Below are 15,148 nucleotides of genomic sequence, written 5' to 3' on the forward strand. Positions count from 1 at the left end.
AATGTCCATTGGTGCGTGTGAGTACCTGTGCTGTGTGTTTTGGCTTTCATGCAATTGCGGATTGCACAGATGATAACGGGTCTCGTCCCGTGTGTTAATCATTGTGTGCGTTTGTTATTAATTCAAGGTACTACTTGCTCTTTTGTTTGGGTTTAAACCCTGTGTTTTGTTACATGTTTATTTGGTCTCCCCCCGTGCCTTTACACGGCACGCCATAATTTGGGTACAATAAAAAAAACTATTACACATTCCTGCGTCTGTCTCCCAATCCTTTACGCCATCATGACAGAATCATTTACCATTGAGGGAGACCGCGGGAATGGCCCGTTCGACTACGTTGCGACTGATCCGTCCGGAAATTTCGGCAACCACAACGGGTCCTTCCGACGACGCCACTTCAGCAGCCACAACTGGCCCGTCCGACGACGCCACTTCAGCAGCCACAACTGGCCCGTCCGACGACGCCACTTCAGCAGCCACAACGGGTCCTTCCGACGACGCCACTTCAGCAGCCACAACGGGTCCTTCCGACGACGCCACTTCAGCAGCCACAACTGGCCCGTCCGACGACGACGTAACTTTGGCAGCTGCATCGGTGTTGTTGCGCTGCTAGTGTAGCGCCTCAGGGGGAGGGTATTTTCTAAATTCTATTTCTTGAACTGCATTTTGGTTAAGGGCTTGTAAGTAAGCATTTCACCTGTTGTATTTGGCACATGTGACAAATACAATTTCATTTGACTGCAATTGGATGCTGTGATTTGATGTTCACAATATATTGCTCACTAAATGTCTGCTGCAGAGAGACAATAGAGAGCCATGATACAATGTTTTACGAACAGTCAAGGAAATAAAAGTGCTGAAAACATGTTGGCTCACTATTTAAAAAGTATGTTTTTGGCGCAGGTACAGCCCTAGCTAACGCTACCTACAGTAGAAATAAAAATAATACCTTTTCAGAGTGGCAAGAGGATCAATAATTCAACAACTTCGGGACACACACGTGAATTGAATGATGCAAATCATGTTCCACTTACAAATAAAACAATCATGAAATTCAAATGAACAAGTACCCGTGTCGTTTTGCTAGATTTAAACCTCAGTAACAGTTAAACATTTCATTTGAGAGGTGTTCATCTGTTACGTGTCAAGTCTCGAAATCACACATTAGCAAATGCACATGGCATACAGTATAATTAGGCACGCCTGCCCATTCTTTTGTATTAAATTGCACAAACTCCAAACATATCGCATTGCATGTCGGGAGAGCACTTCACTCTGAAGCCTGCAGCCTTGCTGGATTGGTCAAAGTGGCTAAAAGGAGGGTCTAATTAGCCCTTACCTACACCCTCGATCATTTTCACTCCCTCAGCTTTCACACTTGTGCAAACGGCGGATTCGTACATGAGCGCACAAATGGGGGGTCGAGGGGCCGGGGGTGATTTGGGATTCAGCCAGGGTCTTACTGCAGTGTCCGACCCCTCCTCTGTCTGTGTGTGTAGTTGTTGGTGATTAGATGTTGAGCAGCAGCTGGTGTCTATATTAAACCCTCTAATTAACTCTGAACGACGGCAGCAGCAGGTTAGTCCGACCCGTTTGGATCACACACACACACACACACACACACACACACACACACACACACACACACACACACACACACACACACACACACACACACACACACACACACACACACAGAGTCAGATGTAATTATGGAGGATATGTGCTGATTCCCATAACTAACTACTCCTCTGCTCCAGGAAAACATGCCAAATGAACCAAACTGTAAATGTCAAAGTCTGAATTATTAATCACTGCAGCAACACATGCTGTTATGACTGCACAATGCTGCATAAATGGAAGTTTAATGGACATTTTAGTCAGTCATAAACATAATCAGATGTGATGGATGTTTTTGTATGCAGGGAGGAAGTTCTTCTGCAGTGAGATCAAAGAATTCTCTAGAACACTCTGAAGATGCAGTTCCATCCATGGATACACTATACCGACATAGTATGTTGCAATTTGGCTGCAGAACACCTCCTCATTCATACAGTACTGTAGTTTCCACATCCTACTGAATGGAGGAATGGATGTATGGAAATCTCTCTCTGGAAAGCTGGCAAAAGCTGCCTTGTTGACAGCCCTGCTTGGCTGAAATGGAGCGATAACAAAGGCTGTCTTTCTTCCTCCGTAGCTCTGTCTCTATCTCTGTGAGGCTGTGACCTCCTCTTATCTAACGCCCGATAAGGCACTTTGTCATTCAATAGTTTACCAGCCCGCAAAGGGGATGGAAAAGTTGTTTTCTTTCTCTCCATTGAAGATGTTTTCTGTTGCTTGCTACTTCACTTTGATAACAGCAGAAAAAATCTGATTTGACATTTACCATGCCTCGGTCTTACAAATGATCTGTGACAAGACTAGTGTTTTTTGCTTAATACCTCTTATTTTAGTAAAGATTATATACGGTCTCAACAGACGGCTAGCGATAACCTATTGGTTTCATTAGAAGGACTGGCTGAACAGAGACTAGGGCCTCTGAGATGATATCACTCCCATACTTTATGATGTCATTTCCTGCCCTGGTGAGAATGGGAGAGGCGGGGACTTACCCTTCTGTGTCTGAGCCCAACATTACTTAGAGTTGTATCACAGTTGGACTAAGGATGAATGAATGGCCTGAGATGAATCTCTCCCATGTGATGGCATGAATGTTTGAATGGAAACTGGCCAATTAATTAGTCAATCATTGTTCTAAACCTTTCTGACCCTGTGGTAGAGCATGATGTCATCCTAGTGGTATGTTCCAATAACCCCGTCCCTGTTACTCAGTGTTGAGATGCACATCTTGAGAACAGAAATTCTCTCTTAACGGCACTGGATGAGACTGGTGTCAGTCAGATTCTGTGTGGACAATGATCTGATTGAATTGGACTCTAGTATATAAGGGAGGTACCAATAGTACAGAGAAGGGTTCATGTGTTTCTGAGGCATTGCTTTAATATTGCATGTCTTTCCACTTAATAGCCTCTCTTGATATTGGCAGTTGTGGCACATTCTTGTTTGATAGTGTTAATCAATGCACTGCTCCTCTGACTGTGCTGATCTTATCTCACCTGTTGGTGAGTCATTGCCATCTACTGGTCACATGATGCTCTGAGTTCATTTAACGTTTATTTGTAGTTTTGTCTCGTTGTGGTCATTCACAGTACCAATCTGTCCCTTCTGTCTTTTGAGCAACAATCACTAGTCAGCAAGGTAGACAGCAGTTAAGACCATATCTAACTTGAAAGGTAGAGTACACTGTCATTTGACTTCCTGCTGAAAGTGCTCCTAATAATAGGCTTAGGTCTCTTTTCTTTCAGCAGTCTGAAATGACAAGTTTATTCACCCTTCATTTGAAACCATCTTCCTGCAAATTACTACTCTGCTCTCACTTTAGAAATCCATCCAGCCAGTCGACTTGATAAACTCAGCACCACCACCTAGAGCCACGTAACGTTTCGTTGTTACAAAGGAGGATCCTCTCTGAAGTCATACATAGCCCCATATCCCTACACTTCTAGTGAACCTCAACCTCGGTGATCCTCCTCTCTCCTCCTGGTCCATCTGAAGGCAGTATGAAGCAGGGTCATCCCAAGGTCAATCCACTATTAGATGTCTTTCTTTAGCCCTATGGCTCTATGGCTCCCAGACTTCTCCTCTTTGTGGATGATGTTAGCTCAACTACCATCTCTCTGAGAGTTCATCTGTGCTCCTGGAGCCGTTGGGCCGCATCCCAAATGGCAATCTATTCCATATGTAAATTGCTACTTCTGACCAGGGACCATAGGGTTCTGGTCAAAAGTAGTGCACTATGTAGGGAATAGGGTCCCATTTAGGACACAGCGTTGTACCCAGAGCTGCTCAGTGATGAATAGAATAGGGATTATAGTTCTTCTTCTTTCAATTCAGCCGGCGCTGACTCCGGAGCAGAGTCTTATTCATGTCGCTGGGATTGCAGTTATCAGCCTGAGTGATTTGCATTTTAGTCAGCAACAAAGCCACAAAGCTTCAGGGTGATTCCTCACTAGCAAACAGACAGACAAGACAGGCCAACTGATGAGCTATTTGTCCATTCCCGCTATTAAGAAGTAATTGTGTGAAGACCACGTCCCCTTAGGCCCAGAGGCTACAGGTGTTGTTTCATTAATCAGTCTTCAATTAATTGCAACGCTGAGCTGTGGAGGCAATCAGCAGGTTTTCCAATAAGTAGTGTTGTGTTTAGTGCTGTTGTGGCGGCTGGGTGTGTTTTGTCTTGGTGTTTGTGATTGGGTCTCTTCTATTGATCTGATGCTGCCTGGGCCCAGAGGTGGAGGATACAGAGGAGAGAGGAGCAGAATAACAATGACAGGCCTGATGGAGGGAGAGAGAGACAGAGGGAGGGAGGGAGTGTAGGAGAGAGGGAAGGGGGAGAGAGAGATAGAGAAGGAGTATGGAGTCTGTCTTCTGGAGGAGAGCCAGGGGCGTGTCACCAGCATCCTAAAAACTAATGCAGAAGGGGGAGTGAGGTGGAGGAGAGGGGAGGAACAGATGTGCTGTCTGAGTTCAAGAGGAATATCACTGCACACACACACACTTGTTTTTTCTATCCTCGTGGGGACCAAACATTTATTTCCATTCAAAATTCTATTTTCCCTAACCCGTAACCCAGAGCATAAACCCAGCTCCTCACCCTAATTCTAACCCTAAACCTCTTAACTTAAAATAGCCTTTGTCCTCATGGGGATGTGGGAAATGTCCGCATTAGGGAGAATTTTCCTTATTCTACTATCCTTGTGGGGATGAGGATAGAACAAGACCACACACACACACACACCAAAACAAACAGCTGGACTGAGAAAAGCACCAGCTGTGTGGTGGTTTAGTTTGTCTTGTGTAGGATGTGCTGTACCTCATCATGGCTGATGTGAAGTGGATATGGGGTTTCTGCTGTGTTATATGCTTTTGCCCTTGGGGAACTGGAGAGGTAAATCAGTCAGGGATCGGAAATGCTCTGATTGGCCTTATTCTGTTACAGGGAGAGGAGTCTAATATGTGGACCTATTCACTGTGTATGTTTGAAATATCTAGGTACTCCCTTATTCTCATTGTTTAAATACTACAAAATGATTTCACTGTATGAAGATAGCGTCACAGTCAGACAGACTCTAAGATGAAATATATTGTGTATGGTGCCCAGGCAGGGCTAAGCCAATTATACCAGGCAGTATACCAGGCAGTGTGATGCAAATGTTCACTGGCAGTGTGGACACAGTGAGCTGGTTTTAATGGCCTTCCTATAGGCTGTTTCTTTCATCTCAACTGCCTACAAAGTTGGCCACCGGAAGTTGAACTCTAGAATGATCAAATCTGTGCATGTGAAGTCAGACATTTTAGTCCCCGTCCTTCCCTGTCAATGAAACATGAATGACCACAGAGATGCATCAGCCTGTAGGCAAACCATACAAGGTTATACTGCCTCTGTGCTATCTACGCTTGAATACATTGGCTTATCTGTCACTGACACATTGCTTTACTGCTATTTCATTTGACTTTGTTATTTGCTATGTTTTTATTACTAAGGAGTTTTCTAATGATATGAACTTGGATGATAATTCCCTCTTTTATTTTTATTTGACCCTTTTGTACTGTGTGAGGAAGTCCAGCCCAGGGAGTGTGGTGTCTTCTCTGTCATCTCAAGGCCCAGAAACATGAATGCATCCTGTTATAAGGCAGAAGTTTGGGCTATTTGCAACTGAAAGCCGTCTCGGTACAAAAGCCCTGTGATCCTAAATGATACGGCCTGTGATTCTGGAGCTTGTTTCATTAGACTTCCAAATGAGACAAATTGCCTTGTCACTCTTGAGCGTGAGGAACAGTACACAAAGAAATGCTGAATTTGTCTTAATTCAGTAGCTGTTAACTTACATTAGTAATCTTAATGAGACCCAGGCGGTTTGAAGAGATCTGTACCAAACAATATACACACGGAATATCTCCATTTTGGAGGGGAGTTCAGAAGGGGGAAGTGAAGCTGTTATTGGTGTCTCTAGTATTTTATAAGAAGCATGATGATTTAAACTGAATTAACATATAAAAAAAATAGCAAGCGTCACCTACTGCATAGGATATATCAGTACTATAGTATATCAGCACTATGTAGCTTTTCATGTCTTTGACGATGACACAACCGTCCAACCACTTCACCTCCATTTCCCCCACCACCTGTTGATTGATACTTAACCACATTGTCTTTCCTTGTTGTGACTGATGTGTTTCAGTAATGTTTCTGGGGTGTTATCTGGTGGATGGTTAGGATGCTGGTGTTCAGCTGTCTGATATGGAGAGAGTGTTATTACATTACCCCTCCCCTGATGGATGGGAGGATGGAGGAAGAGAGTGTTATTACATTACCCCTCCCCTGATTGATGGGAGGATGGAGGAAGAGAGTGTTATTACATTACCCCTCCCCTGATGGGTGGGAGGATGGAGGAAGAGAGTGTTATTACATTACCCCTCCCCTGATTGATGGGAGGATGGAGGAAGAGAGTGTTATTACATTACCCCTCCCCTGATTGATGGGAGGATGGAGGAAGAGAGTGTTATTACATTACCCCTCCTCTGATGGATGGGAGGATGGAGGGAGAGAGTGATTGAAACGCGACCCAGGCCCTGGCCCTGTATCCTGAGAAAGATAAACTCTCTCTCTCTCTCTCAGCCCTGAAACACTGAAAACAAGGGAAAATATACAGACAACACATGAGAGAGAGGCAGAGAGAGGTAGTGCGAGTGGATGGGAGTACGGAAGTCATCTGTCAAGATGAGTTATGATGCATGGCAGGGATGGGAGGGAGTGATGATGATTGGAGGACTTTTAGGGTTGCTGTAGACTCCAGTGGATATACAGATTGCTTTTCTCCTCTGGGTGAAGGGGGGAGTATGAGAGGAGAGGAGAGAGGGATGGATGGATGGATGGATGGGTGGATAGCAGTAGTGGTGAATGGCGAAAGGCTGAAGGGCATGCCGTGTCAGCGCGGATGGAGGGATGGAAAGGATGGATGACAGGAGAGAAAGGGCAGGCCAGAGGGCACTGCTACTGTGTTGCTCCCAGTCAGATGAATCTCTCTCTCTCTCTCTGGTCTATCAGCCCCCTGCTGTGTCTCTAGCCCCACTTCCTCTCACTTCCTTTGCCTCTAACCCCCCTTTCATCATCATAATAACACAGGCCCTCAGCCATACCCCTTCCCTCTCTCTCTCTCCCTCTCAGCTGGTGGTCCTTCTGGTTCCCTGTGTGTGTGTGTGTGTGTGTGTGTGTGTGTGTAGCAGGCAGGGTGTCTTGTGAATAATACATGACCCAGAGCCCTCTTGGATTCTCCACTCATGCACTAGCACCCTCCAATACGGCAAGCAAGCCCCCTCAGTGTGTGTGTGTGTTTTGAATAGCCTATAGTTAGTTCAGGCAGCTTATTGTTCCTGTCAGTGGATGTCTACATGTCTTGTAGGATATCCTCAGATGTTATGTTGGTATATGTACAATAACATACAACCAGCTCCCTTGATCTGGATGTCAGCCGCACCAATATGTTGGAAGAAACACTGTTTGATTGACGAGCGCTTGCAGGTGCCCGGCCCTGTCACAAAGTGTTAGTTGCTAAGGGAAGCCCCACCGGCCAAACCCTCCCCTACCTGAACCAATTGTGTCGTCCTATGGGGCTCCCGGTCACGACTGATTGTGGCACAGCCTGGGATGGAACTGCAGGCTGTGGTGGTGCATCAGTACTGCGGTGCAGTGCTTTTGACCGCTGCGCCACCCAGGACCCCTTTTACCAATTAATATTCTATTAGGATGCTAAGTGTTTCCTGAATTATATTCTATGATTGCCAGGGTAGAATGCCCATTTGTTAGCCTCGAGATACAACATTGTTAATGTGGATTTCATGCTTTCCTGCCTGATATCAGGTATGTTAATGAAGAGCCTCCACAACACAATGGACACACTCTGGTTCCTGTGGCAACACGCCTGTCAGTCAGGGTATGAGATGGAGAGAAAGAAATGGATAGGTAGAGGAGGAGAGAGAGAGGAAGAGAGCAAGACTGATACTAAGAAAGTGAGAGAGTAACATTTCTCTCCCTCTATCTGTGGTTTGTGGTGTGCTATGTGACAGGGTCATGATGTTGCCGTTTTCACAAATTGCGCTGTCACAGTAGAAGATAATTAGTTGACTTCTATACCATTTCTGAATGACATACACACACGCACATGCACACACACACTACTTCCATATGAAACATTGAAGAGACCATATCAGATTAATGTATTCTGAATGTAATATGTTGTGAGAGCTAGTTGACTCTGCTGTCTCCTGCTATGGCTCCATGCAGTGTAAATAAGCAGAGAGGCTAAACCCTGACAGCACTTAAGGAGTGTCTCCCCATGCATCTCTCCTCTGTGATTGTTGTTGATGCTTCTCATCCAGGGCTAGATTAATGGATGCAGGCTGGCAGGGTATGGCAAGGGTTTCATATTTCATCTAAGTGCTGCAGACTAAGTGTGTACTGTACTGTGCTGTACAGAGAGAAGAGAGAGAGAGAGATAGAGGAGAGATAGACACAATCGATAGTGTTTGAGCCCCGTCTCTCCCTGTTGCCAACCCCAGCTCAGTGCACGCATGGTCTAACCCAGCTACACTGCTACACTGCTATTGCTAATGCTGCAGACACTGCTGCTGCTGCCACAGTCTGCTTCCTCAAACTCCACCGGCCGCACCATCTCTCATTGCTAAACGGGGGCCGCCGGCACTCCAGGAACGTTGACATGGACACAGGAGAACCCCTCAGCCATCTGCTGTGTCACAGCCCATCTCCTAACTCACCTCTCGTCTCAAATCACAACACATCATCTCTCTCCGCCCAGCGCGTGGGAGGATTGTGACGCGTCAGTCTGCCACTTCCCCCCCTCCAGTTTCACTCCCCCCTGTGTTGTAGTACAATCTCCTCGTTTCCAACCTGCCAGGGCTAGCGGGAGAGTGAGGAAGAGAGAGAGCAAGGGATAGAGAGGGAGATGTTTTGAGTTTGTTAGCAGGGAAATGAGAGGAGAGTGATTGGTGTTAGTGGTGCGGTGTGTTCCGTCTGCTCTCCAGAGAATCCCAGGTGAGCTGTGCCCTGCTATAAGGTAAGAAGACAAACTGATTACTGATGATTTCTCCTCCTCCCCAAATCCCTAGTTCCCTCTCTCCCTTCATCGCTCTCTCGCGGTAGAGCAGTGTGTGCAGGCTTGTGTGTGTGTGTGCGGCTCAGCCGGAATAGTCTTCCCTAGACACATCACACACATGCTGTACAGTACATTAGATGGGCATGTTTACCATTTACCATCTAGGGCATGTAGAGAAATAGACAGAGTAGCAGCAGTGCTGTGTGTGTGGGTGCATGAATGTGTATGTGCATCTCTGTGTGTATGTGTGTGTGACTGTGTGTGGGTGCGTGTATGTGCATCTCTCTGTGTGTGTGACTGTATGTGGGTGCGTGTGTGTGTGTGGACCATGATGAGCTCACATGCTATCTCCACGCAGGCCCACCTGAGACTATCTGTGTGTGATAGTGATTAGGGAGGATGTGACGAGGTTATGTAGACGCAGGGGGGAGGGGTTGTGTGTGGAACACGGTGGGCTGACTCTGGAACTCTGGAAAGTCTCATCTGCAGTTTCTATACAGGTTATTTTCGTTGCATTCATTCAGCAAGCACAAACGAGAGCATCATTAGTCTTCTTTCTGCCTCTCTGTCTCTCGCCTCCTCCTTCCCTCTCTCAGGACTGAAAGGTATGTTTCCATTGTTGTGCTGCGAGGTGCTGATTTGCCCGTCTAAATCGCTACTCTGTAACAGTGTTTGCTGCTCACATGTCACACTGATCTGATTGTCCGTCTGACCGGCGATCTGCATCTGTGTTAACACCTCACAGAACCCTACTGAGGCAGAGAGGCTGTGCCTTGGGCTTTTTGCGCGGCCATACGACACAACGTACATTCTTGTCTTTCTAAGGAGATGGGAGAAGAGAAATGAACAGAAACAAGCAGACAACAGAAAAGCAGCAGCAGCACCCCTCCATGGCTCGATGGTTTAGCCTGGTTGATGGGCGATAGATGTAATAAATATACATTTCAAAAGTATCTATCACGGTTCAACCAGACTAAACCATCGAGCCATGGAGGGGTGCTGCTGCTGCTTTTCTCTTCCCTCTTCTCCTTAGAGGGACTGATTTCAGAAAGAGAATGATGAGGACAAAAAGGGAGGGAAAGCGATGAGGGAAATAAGAGAGGAGTGGATGAGAGAGTCAAGTGGTTAGGAGAGGGAGGAAGAGGGGAAGAAGGCAGAGAGGCCTAAGGAGGAGTGACTGAGTCTACACACTTAGAGAAAAGGGGATCCAAAAGGGTTCTACCTGGAACCAGAAGAGTTCTACCTGGAACCAAACAGGTTCTTCAAAGGGCCTCTTTGCAGAGAGCTGAATAACCATTTTAGGATCCAGAGAGCACCTTTTTTTCTAAGAGTGTAGGGCCTAAGTTGAAGTGGTGCTCTTTTGGTCGTGAGTTATGATGTCTGGGTTCAAACCTGAGCCCTTTACACTTCCTGTACACTTTACACTTCCTTTACACTTCCTGCACAGAGTCTCATCTGCTATGAAGCCAGATTTAGACTGTTTGATCTTCCAGATCAGGGGTAGGCAACGCTGTTGTTGGAGTGCCGCAGATACTGCAGGATTTTTCCCCCTACTAGGCACCACACTGAGCTACTAAGTTAATTGATCAGTTCAGCGAATGCCTCAATTCAACCCACCTGTCCTACCTGCAGCACTCCAGGACCAGGGTTGCCTACCCCTGTTCTAGATATTGATCTATCATGTAGGCTGCCCCTCCGCATATTACTAGCATATCTTGCTAGTAATCTCATTATGTAAGTGTTCTGTTTACGTCAGATCGATTTCTATAGAGAACAATGGTAGCCTTAGTACTATGATAATGATTTGTAATATGGAGACAGTCGGCTCCAATGAAGTGATAACCATTGATGAATATATTATAAACACATTGAATGAATATGTATTTCTATGGTGCTAAGCTACTATGAGAGAGGAGAAGAGAAGGGTCACTTCAACCTGGTATGATAAGTACTACAGCACTTATCTGTCTGAGGGCAGTCGCCTATGCATTCATTAATCTCTGATTTACTGCTACTTTCATAAAAGGAGAAAAATATGTCTGAATCGTGATGGAGATAAGTTTCTAATGGCTTCATAATCCACTCTCTATATTTTGTTATACATATTTAGTGGTTCACACACAGCAGCTGTTGTAGTTGGAGTGGTATGTCTCGTAGTAAATGGAGATCGTTTACTGTAGGAAGATCAACCACTGCGTCCAGTAGAAAATCATGGAATGAACCATTATCGGATACAACTGGATTGGTATCATTGCATCACCGGACTACTGCTCCACTTGCTGAAGTTCAAATGCCCACTAAACCCACCGTACCTACTTCAAAGACCCACCCAATCCATCCCACCTTGTTCAAAGCCATCCTATCCTAACTTGCCCTTCAGAAGACTGTCTGTTTCTGGCTCTGCAGGACTAAAGCCAAGCCAAGCCAATCTACAGAATGAGAAGACTCCCTCTAGATGGCCAGCCTCCCAGTCCCTCCCTCTCGTCTGGAGACAGACGTAAATCTATCTTATTATTCCTCTAACAAGCCCAGCCCAGCCCAGTGTTGAACCTCTTACAGTAGTGTCAGTAAGGCTGAACCTAAGCCAACAGTCATTCTGCCCTGGACCAAAACCTCAACAGAGGCACATTCTGTCAGACACTACATCCAACACTTCAACACTCCTAAATAGAGGGGAGGTTTTAGTTGTGAGGTGTTAGTGTCTAGTGGATTAGATTACCTTGTTCTACTTATTGATCCATTGTTGGTCTCCTCTCCTTGTTCTGGTTGGCTCTGAACAGTGAGATTTGAACTATAGATGAGCTGGGTTGTTGGCATTGGTCTAGTGTAGGGAGAGATCCACACTGGAGTTAGTAAGTGTCAGAGTGATTGGTCTGAGTGACCCTGCATGCTTCTGGCTCCTTAGGCTGGAAGTGCTGGGGAAGCCTGCCAATTTACTCATATGTCAGAGTTTTTTATCCTCCATCTTCATCCAAATCAGAGCCAAGTTCTCTCAGTAGTAATCAGAGGGAGGAGGTGGAGGTGAGGCCTGGGCCACTGGTCGGCTGGCTGGCTGGTTACCTTACTGACTGGCTGGATGTTTAGCTTACTGACTGGATGGGTGGCTGGCTCTAGATGGACGAAGGGTTGTACAACTCACACAACCTATAGATAGATACCTGTAGGAGGGATGGATGGAAGGATTGAGGGACAGAGGAATTGAGGGACAGAGGTATGGACGGATGGAGGATTGTATGATGGAAGAACAGAGGGATTAAGGGATGGAGGGACAGGTCAGGACACAGTTCTGTTTTATGGACAGCTGTAAAGAGTCTGGTTTGCTCTATTTGAATTAGTGTTTTATTCTAGTCAGGCTTATTAACCAATGATTTATACACTAGATGTCTGATGGGGGCACCGTGTTGAAGCCATCGTGCCTCCATCTTGGCACTCCCTCACTGTTGTAAAAACATATTTTGGAAGTTATAGAAATACATTTATTAATGTCTAAATTAGTTTTTGCCAAGTTTATTCTATTACAGACACCTTAATAAATAAATAAAATACTTCAATACATGTAATTTAGTCCTTGAAATACTGTAGAACTCCATTCCCAATGGAGGACTGCTCCTACTGGGGAGTGCCAATATGGCCGACCGCTGGCTTCAAAGCCTCTAAATGGCCATTACATAGCATTCGGCAATCCAGGGTTTATATACATCATTCTTATCAACACAGCTGTGTGCAAAGATACTGTAGCTGATGTAAGTGAATTGGGGGGGGAAAAGTTTGAAAATCATCTACCTTTCCCAAAGCCTAACCCAATGCCCAGACTTACTGTATCTGAACCTCTTTCCCCCATCGCTAACTCTAGCCCAGACTCATCTTGTATCTCTATAGAGGGCTACAGTTACTTTCTTCTCTGGGAGATGGTTTTAACCTCTCTAGGCTAGGGGGTGTTATTTTCACGACCGGATGAAAAGCGTGCCCAAAGTAAACTACCTGCTACTCAGGCCCAGAAGCTAGGGTATGCATATTATTTGTAGATTTGGATAGAAAACACTGCTCAAACTGTTTGAATGATGTCTGTGAGTTTAACATAACTTATTTGGCAGGCGAAACCCCGAGGACAAACCATCCAGGATTTTTTTTTCAGGTGACAGTGCTTTCAATGGGTTCTATGTGGATCTAGATTCCTAAGGCACTTGCTTGCAGTTCCTGTCGCTTCCACTGGATGTCAACAGTCTTGAGAAGTTGGTTGATGTTTTTCCTTTTTGTAATGAAGAAGTAGGGCTGTTCAGAATGAGGGTCGAGTCTAGTGTATTGTTTTGGTTGGGGGCGCGCGCGACCTGAAAGCTCGCTCCACTTTGTTTTTATCCGCTATTGAACGCAGTTTATCCCGTCTTAAATTGTATCGATTATTTACGTAAAAAAATACCTAAAGTTGTATTAGGAAAGTTGTTTGAAATGTTTTGACAAAGATTACAGGTAACTTATTAGATATTTAACCCTCGCAAGGCTGCAGGCCCAGACGGCATCCCCAGCCGCGCCCTCAGAGCATGCGCAGACCAGCTGGCCGGTGTGTTTACGGACATATTCAATCAATCCCTATACCAGTCTGCTGTTCCCACATGCTTCAAGAGGGCCACCATTGATCCTGTTCCCAAGAAAGCTAAGGTAACTGAGCTAAACGACTACCGCCCCGTAGCACTCACATCCGTCATCATGAAGTGCTTTGAGAGACTAGTCAAGGACCATATCACCTCCACCCTACCTGACACCCTTGACCCACTCCAATTTGCTTACCGCCCAAATAGGTCCACAGACGATGCAATCTCAACCACACTGCACACTGCCCTAACCCATCTGGACAAGAGGAATACCTATGTGAGAATGCTGTTCATCGACTACAGCTCGGCATTCAACACCATAGTACCCTCCAAGCTCGTCATCAAGCTCGAGACCCTGGGTCTCGACCCCGCCCTGTGCAACTGGGTACTGGACTTCCTGATGGGCCGCCCCCAGGTTGTGAGGGTAGGCAACAACATCTCCTCCCCGCTGATCCTCAACACTGGGGCCCCACAAGGGTGCGTTCTGAGCCCTCTCCTGTACTCCCTGTTCACCCACGACTGCGTGGCCATGCACGCCTCCAACTCAATCATCAAGTTTGCGGACGACACAACAGTGGTAGGCTTGATTACCAATAACGACGAGACGGCCTACAGGGAGGAGGTGAGGGCCCTCGGAGTGTGGTGTCAGGAAAATAACCTCACACTCAACGTCAACAAAACTAAGGAGATGATTGTGGACTTCAGGAAACAGCAGAGGGAACACCCCCCCCCATCCACATCGATGGAACAGTAGTGGAGAGGGTAGCAAGTTTTAAGTTCCTCGGCATACACATCACAGACAAACTGAATTGGTCCACTCACACAGACAGCATCGTGAGGAAGGCGCAGCAGCGCCTCTTCAACCTCAGGAGGCTGAAGAAATTTGGCTTGTCACCAAAAGCACTCACAAACTTCTACAGATGCACAATCGAGAGCATCCTGGCGGGCTGTATCACCGCCTGGTATGGCAACTGCACCGCCCTCAACCGTAAGGCTCTCCAGAGGGTAGTGAGGTCTGCACAACGCATCACCGGGGGCAAACTACCTGCCCTCCAGGACACCTACACCACCCGATGCTACAGGAAGGCCATAAAGATCATCAAGGACATCAACCACCCGAGCCACTGCCTGTTCACCCCGCTGTCATCCAGAAGGCGAGGTCAGTACAGGTGCATCAAAGCTGGGACCGAGAGACTGAAAAACAGCTTCTATCTCAAGGCCATCAGACTGTTAAACAGCCACCACTAACATTGAGTGGCTACTGCCAACACACTGTCAATGACACTGACTCTACTCCAGCCACTTTAATCATGGGAATTGATGGGA

General features: G+C 46.2%; 1 protein-coding gene across 2 annotated transcripts in view; it reads left to right on the top strand.

Moving 5' to 3' along the window:
* LOC109901149 (cyclin-dependent kinase 14) overlaps positions 1-15,148 on the top strand; it is a 201,904-nt gene that overhangs the window by 28,632 nt on the left and 158,124 nt on the right. The window contains exon 1 of one of the 2 annotated variants that reach the window (XM_031787514.1): positions 9,025-9,194. The exons of the other annotated variant lie outside the window; for it this stretch is intronic. The gene's annotated coding sequence lies outside the window, so the exon portion shown is untranslated. Of the gene's footprint in view, positions 1-9,024; positions 9,195-15,148 lie in introns of those variants that run through there. 2 annotated transcript variants of the gene reach the window in all.

The sequence above is a fragment of the Oncorhynchus kisutch genome, linkage group LG2, assembly GCF_002021735.2.
Source record: "Oncorhynchus kisutch isolate 150728-3 linkage group LG2, Okis_V2, whole genome shotgun sequence".
Lineage (NCBI taxonomy): Eukaryota > Metazoa > Chordata > Actinopteri > Salmoniformes > Salmonidae > Oncorhynchus > Oncorhynchus kisutch.